We start from the raw sequence: 7,079 nt of genomic DNA, 5'->3' as shown, positions 1-7,079 counted from the left end.
ATTTTTGTTAAAGGGTTTATCCCATGAATAATGTATAAATAAAAATCAGACCTCATGACAATCTCTTTCTAACAAAGCTAGAACCAGCCCCTGTACCTCACATGGATCCAGAGATCTCCTCATTCATTGCTCCAATTGTTCTGCTAGATTTATTCCAATCTGGTCGCTCATGGGGGGTGTGTCCTCTCTGCTGGTGGTAGCTGAAGGATGGAAAAAAAGCAAGCAGCAGGTGGCGCTATACAGATTGATTTTCTATACTAAATTTTTAATTACAGGCAATTAGAAAAGTATTCAGATCCAGGTGCTGGTTTGCTAAATGTAGAATATTTTTCGTGGGACAACCCCTCTAAAGTCATGGAGACTACCGCCTCTTGCTGGACGAGCAGTGTTTGAATTCTGAATGCCAACGGAGCTGCGGGGTCTACATAAAATTACAAGCTTTGACGCCACTCTTCTAAAAATACAGCCGTAAGCAAACAGGTCTGAGAAGCTTTAGATAAGTGGAGTCTCAGAGTAAAATGTGGAGCTATTTTTGACCAAGTTATCTCTATAGTAAAGGAATGACACAATGGAAACTCATAGATTCTGCTGACTAACCCATCCCAGTAAGAGGCATATGGTATAGAAGGGGAGACGTGATATCAGGGCTCCGGGGTGGCAGAACCAAGACATCCGTGTGTCTGTCCTGCAAATTATACAACGTGTCCTATTCTTGCCTGTTTAGTGGACAAGAAAAGCCATTTCTACTACTGTGCCGGAGAAAAATGCGGTCTGCACGTGGGCGGTATCCGGATTTTGCGGATCTGCAGGTCGTGTGCCTAATAAGAATGCATCAAGCACTAATCTACATATTTGAGCTTTACTGTGAAATGTGGTTGCCCTAAAACTGTGGCATTACAGCAACCTCTAAGTTTCTCTATTGAGGAAAAAAAAAAAATATGTTGAAATTCTTGAGACTGTCACAAATGGCGCACGGCTTTTACCTCTCATAGGAAAAAAATCTATATGGCCCCTATTTACCGTTAAAAGCTAAAGGCACGTGGTACAGTTATGGTTAAAGGGCTTGTCCCATGACAACAACTTATCCTCTATCCACAGTATAAGGTCTCTTGCACACAAACGTATTTTCTTTCCATGTCCGTTTTGCAGACCGTATGCGGAACCATAAAAAAAAAAACTGAAGTTACTACGTGTGCATTCCGTTTCCATTCCACACAAAAAATAGAACATATCCTATTATCGTCTGCATTACGGACAAGGATAGGACTGTTCTATGAAGGGCCAGCTGTTCCGTTCCGCAAAATACAGAATGCACATGGATGTCATCCGTTTTTTTTTTTGCGGAACAGTTTTTTGCAGATCGCAAAATATATACGGTCGTGTGCAAGAGGCCTAAGGCATAAGCATCCGATCAGCAGGGGTCTGACCGCTGGTCACCAGAACGGGTGCAGTGTTCCACCATTTGAATGGAGCAGCAGACATGAACGAGTGCCCTCCGCTCTGTTTAGCTCTATGGGAGATCGAGTGCAAAAACTCGGCTATCTCAACAGCCCCTATAGAGTTGAATGGCACATACTTGTTCACTGCTTCATTCGAACAGGGGGCCCCAGCGTTCAGACTCATTCCCTATCCTGTAGATAGGGGATATATAGTTGTAATAGAACAACCCCTTTAATAACAACTTATCTTCTCACTGGCCACTGACAGAGTGGAATGGAGCCCATAGCACTCAACCATGTGGCATATCCCCTAGGCACATACTTTAGAATTACTCCTGCTTGTATGTAGAGAAATTCAGATTCCACCATCATATTAAAGTAAGTCTGTCAGCAGTTCCGACCCCAAAAAACTGCTGACAGCACTATATAGGTGACTGTGGGAGCAGCATATATACTATATACCTGGGTTGATAGTCATGCAGGTTGACTGACCACAAAATCGTGCTTTTAGGCCCCTTGAAGATGAGCGCTCCTCTCGCAGCGAGTCCGCATGGCAGCACCCGGCCTGACCTCCCAGCGCTGCCGGGGGTCACATAGCATTATATTGATTTATGATGCTATGTAACCCTTACAGTTCTGGAATGTATTGGATAACACTGGCATAATGCTGCGATGCGGACTCTCTGCGGGAGGAACGCCCGTCTGTAAGGGGCCTTAATCCCCCAGGCACCATGATCACAAGTGCCTTGGAGAGGCCCCTTCCTGTTCAGAGCCCTTCCCCTGCCCTGTAGTCCCCTGACTCAGAGCAGGAGAGAGGGATTGGGGAAGTGTTCAGTGCAGAGCGCACAGGGCACTGCCTCCATTGCACCTGTGACAGGTCACAAGGGAATTCAAAGCTGAAACGACGTGCACGACTATCACCCCAGATGCCCATGGTCACCTACACAGTGCTGTCAGAAGTTTTGAGGTGTTAGAACTGCTGACAGACTCCTTTTCCCGCAGAAACGGTAACACTTGTCCATGGACCATGACTGGTATCACAGTTAGACCTTATTCGAGTGACTGTGGCTGAGGAGGAACATCAGACATAATCTATGGACATCAGTTATTCAAGAGCACCTAGTCTGTTAAAAAAACAAAAACAAAAAAAGGATGTATAATTTTTCTAGTTTCGACCAAATTATGACATGAATAAGCTCCCTTAAAAACACACCAAGGAGGTGTACGGTTAGGGGAAGGGGGAATTTTCTAACACATAACATTATTAATAAAGTGCTTGTCACAGACTGAGGTGACAGCGATGCCTACCTAAAAAAAAAAAAACGCCCTTCAGCCTCGTGCCTCATCAATGGGCACATTGTTTCGTGCTCGGGTTAAAGAAATATTTGTTGCCTTGTAGTCCTTCAACAATGAATAGGCCTTTGGGAGGATGGAGCTATGCTACGCTGTCTCCCGTCTGTTTCCAACCTTTTGTAATCCTACAGAATCATGTTTGTTGTACAATCTGGCAGGGAGACAAGGAAAGCAACATTACCAGCGCGGAGAGAATAGAAGAGTACAAACAGCAACGAGCCGATGTGCAGAAGACAGAATGGAGGCACTGTATACGATACCAGGCACTGTATACTGCCAACCCAACATCTAACTGGAACACCTCGCTTTATACCAGTCTGTTCACATTACATAACTATGGTATGTGCTGGGATTCTCCTCCGGCTTGCCAGTAAGGCCATTGACCTCATCTACCCCTTGTGGTCATCTCAGCCCCTATGGGGCTACAGTTTTGTTACGCAGTCACTAGGCTTTATTGAAATCCATACCCCCCTCTAACCGCCCCTTCTTGCTCTTCCGTTTTTTAAAACCAATCACCAGAGTTAAAAGGGGTATTCCCATCTCGCTAGGGTATGCCCATCCATGTCATACAGGTGCAGGTCCCACGTCTAGGACAGAATGGGACCACCAAAGTGAACAGAGCACCCTCCATTCACCACTAACAATAAAACCGTATTCCAAAGGATGCCTTCGTAACGTAAAGATAATTCTATTCTATAAACTGGGAATTGTGTTAACAGTGATCTGCTACCTGAACATCAATCTGGTTGAAGCAATAGCAGCTTACAGTGGCCGTCCACACAGCGTAGGTAAGTGTCTGTTATCAGACGTCCTGGTCCCCACCCCGATACGTGGCATGACAGAGGGAGAAGGGAATAATCCACTGTCAGTGGCTTATCTTCCTTGAGAACAAAAAATTGGGCATGCTGAAATTCAGCATGCCCAACACCTGCATTCGGGGGACCACACACATTAGAACAGGGATCAGCATCTTTTGGCACTCCAGCGGCTGTGAAACTACAACTCCCAAGATGCTTACATTGCCCAGCTGTTCTTGCAACTCCCACCTCAGGATAGGTCATCAGTACCCGGCTTCCATTACAAGAAAGACTGAATAAGGCCTCTTGCATACGACCGTATGGTTTTGCGATCCGTTTTCAACGGATCAGTTTTTGTTTGTTTTTGTTTCAGTAGTGTTTCCGTTCCGTTTTTTTTCTTTTGTGATCCGTTTTTTGCAGATCGCAAACGGAAACGGAAGCATATAATAAGTACATAAAAAAATTGGGCTGGGCATAACATTTTCAATAGATGGTTCTGCAAAAAAGGAACGGATACGGAAGATATATGGATGCATTCCGTATGTATTGAGTTTTTTTTTTGCGGAACCATTAACTTGAATTGAGCCACGGAACGCGATTTGCGGACAATAATAGAACACGTTCTATAATTGAACGGAAATACGGAAACGAAATGCATAGTTTTTTTTATTTGCAGATCCATTGAGATGAATGGTTCCGTATACGGTACCATCAAAATAACCTAAATAAGTTAACTACTGCGCATGTGCAGCTGAGCACTAAAGTGGGGTAAATTAGATAGCATTTCAAAGGGTTGTCCCATCTGGACATTCATGGCATATCTGGGACCCACACCGATCTTAAAAATGGGTGCTGCCCTGAATGGAGAGCAGGTGCCCTCTCCGTTCTCGGCTATGAGACTTCGAAAAAATAGCAGAGCGAATGGAAGTCCCATAGCAATGAATGGAGAGGAAACACCACACGCACAGTCACCCTTCCATTCATGGGACTAGAGAAAGCTGCACATTTGCGCCTTGCTCTCCAGATCGGAAAGAGTTTGACTGCTATGGGACCTCTGAAAAAAAAGCGGAAGCGCTCGCTCAGCTGTTTGTAAGTGGACTCCACGAAGGAGCAGCCTGCTCTCCATTTATGGTGAAGCAGGAGCAGGAGCCAGAAGTGGGGCCCGCACCTATTGGACGTTTATGGCAAATCTTCTCGCTATGCCATAGTGGGCCAGAAGGGTCCAAGTAAATTTCATTTTCTTGGGTTTCATGATTATTTATTTTCCTGAAAGTCTCTAATTCCATGTTTAACACTGAATTTAGCCACAGGCTTTAAAAAAAAACAAAAAAAAAAAAACACAGAAACCAGCAGGACACGTATCACAAACAAGAATGCAACCCCACCTGTTCTGTTCCTGCTCTTTTAGATAAAATATATCATCAGGTATGGGAGTGGGATAAGAATGTGCCCGGAGACCAGGACTGTGACGGGACTTGTCTTGACAGTCAAACAAATGTGCAGCTGGAAGTAAGTGAAATCTGTCATAAAACTCGCACATAGAAGGCAATGTACAACATAACAATAAAATCTGAAGACATGCTTCTCAAACTAGGCCAATTTGAAAAAATGGAAGTGGCCGAAAAGTTAAAGGGGTTGTCTGCTTTCTGGCAAAATTTCAGAAATGCTGTATAACAGTAAAAATTATTTTTTTTTTTTTACTAAAAACACTTCAGGGCTTACCTCAGCCCACACGGTGAAGCATACTTTCCCAAGATGGCTGTGGCTGCACTGTGCGTCCTCGCTAGCTGAACTCAACCAGCCCGCTGACTACATCCCTTTAATGCAAATGATGTACATGTATGCTATTTTGAGATCAGAAGTTAAAAAGACAGAGACACACATGCTGCCCCTAGAAGTCTATTGATAGGGTTAAGGAAGGAGGAGCTGTTAGAGGGAGAAAGAGGCCTTTTTTTTTAATATTACATTCACCTGTACTATTGATTTGTCCCCGGTAGGGCATCTGATACCTTCCTGTCATACTGAGCGGCTATTGTTCGGGATTTTCTGAGGCTTGGCAAAACATTACGAGCGTATCATTGACATAGTAATCCTATGAATGTTTAGTTTGGAAAACCAAACAATAACAATAACCCTGGCATATTACCTCGCCGTCTTCCAGCTTGCATGCTGCAGGTCGGTCATGAGAATATTTTGAAACAGAATAATAAAAAAATAAAAAAACACACAAAAGAACCATTAACCGCCCAACAGTCAAATCGCCGTATAAACCCGTAAAGCAGAAAAAAAATTATGCGACACTGTAGGACCCCTCCCAAACTAAGGGCTCGTCCACATTTTCCGTGGACAGCACATGTACCCATTGATTTAGATGTGTCTGTTCACATTGCAGTATTTTTTTTTTACTGACCGTGGGTCAGACATGCACTACTTTGATCCGTGATGCGGACCAAGCACGCCCATTGAAGTCTATGGGTCCATGAAAATCATGGACACCACATGGATGGCATCCGTTTTTCATGGAAGACAGATCGTAAATGCTCTCGAAATCAAATTTTCAGCTGAGCAACGTCCGTGAATGACCGATGACACACGGAGGGGAAAAAAAAAAACAAAAAAACTAAAACAGACACACGGACCCATCACGGATTTATCACTGACACGGAAATGTGGACGAGGCCTTAAGGCTCATGTGTCTCTCAGTATATGTGACTGGTGCTTATAGACAGCAGCTGATTGGAGGAGGTAAAGTAGAAGCGGTTAAGCTGTGTGAACCAATGATTAGAGAAGAGGTGTGGCTCAGACTACCGCAGACTCCCTGGAGGCACTGGGCTCTGCCCTAATGAGGTGGAGCTATAAAGAAGCAAGTATTGAGGAAAATGAATAGTGGGTAAACATCCCTTATCAGTACTGACTTGCATAGCATTTTCCAGCTGATGCCTGGACAGTCACTTTAAAGAGGTATTCCCATCACAGACAATGGGGGCATATCGCTAGGATATGCCCCCATTGTCCGATAGGTGCGGGACCCACCTCTGGGACCCGCACCTACAATGAGAACGGAGCAGGGAGAGCTGTGGCTGGAGGACGCTGGATTTCCCAGGGTCCGTCCACCACCAAGCGCTGCTCCCATAGAAGTGAATGGGAGCGCACCACCGCGCACGTGTAGCCCCTGCTCTCATTCATTTCTAATGGGGCAGACGGAAATAGCCGAGCCAGCGCTCTGCTATTTTCAGCGGCCCCATAGAAATGAATGGAGGGCGGCTGCGCATGCTCAGTGTGCCCTCTGTTTATTTCCCCGCTCCGTTCTCATTGTAGGTGGGACCAGCACCTATCAGACAATGGGGGCATGTCCTAACGATATGCCCCCATTGTCTAAGATGGGAATACCCCTTTAAGACAAAAGTGGTGAAAAGAGCATTCAAAATTACAAGTACAATGGCCTTCAAATTTGAAGTTGTCAACTTAAAGGGTTAAAACAAATGTCCTG

The sequence above is a fragment of the Bufo gargarizans genome, chromosome 10 (genome assembly GCF_014858855.1).
Source record: "Bufo gargarizans isolate SCDJY-AF-19 chromosome 10, ASM1485885v1, whole genome shotgun sequence".
NCBI lineage: Eukaryota > Metazoa > Chordata > Amphibia > Anura > Bufonidae > Bufo > Bufo gargarizans.
The sequence above is the reverse complement of the archived record's forward strand: the minus strand, read 5'-3'. Positions refer to the sequence as shown.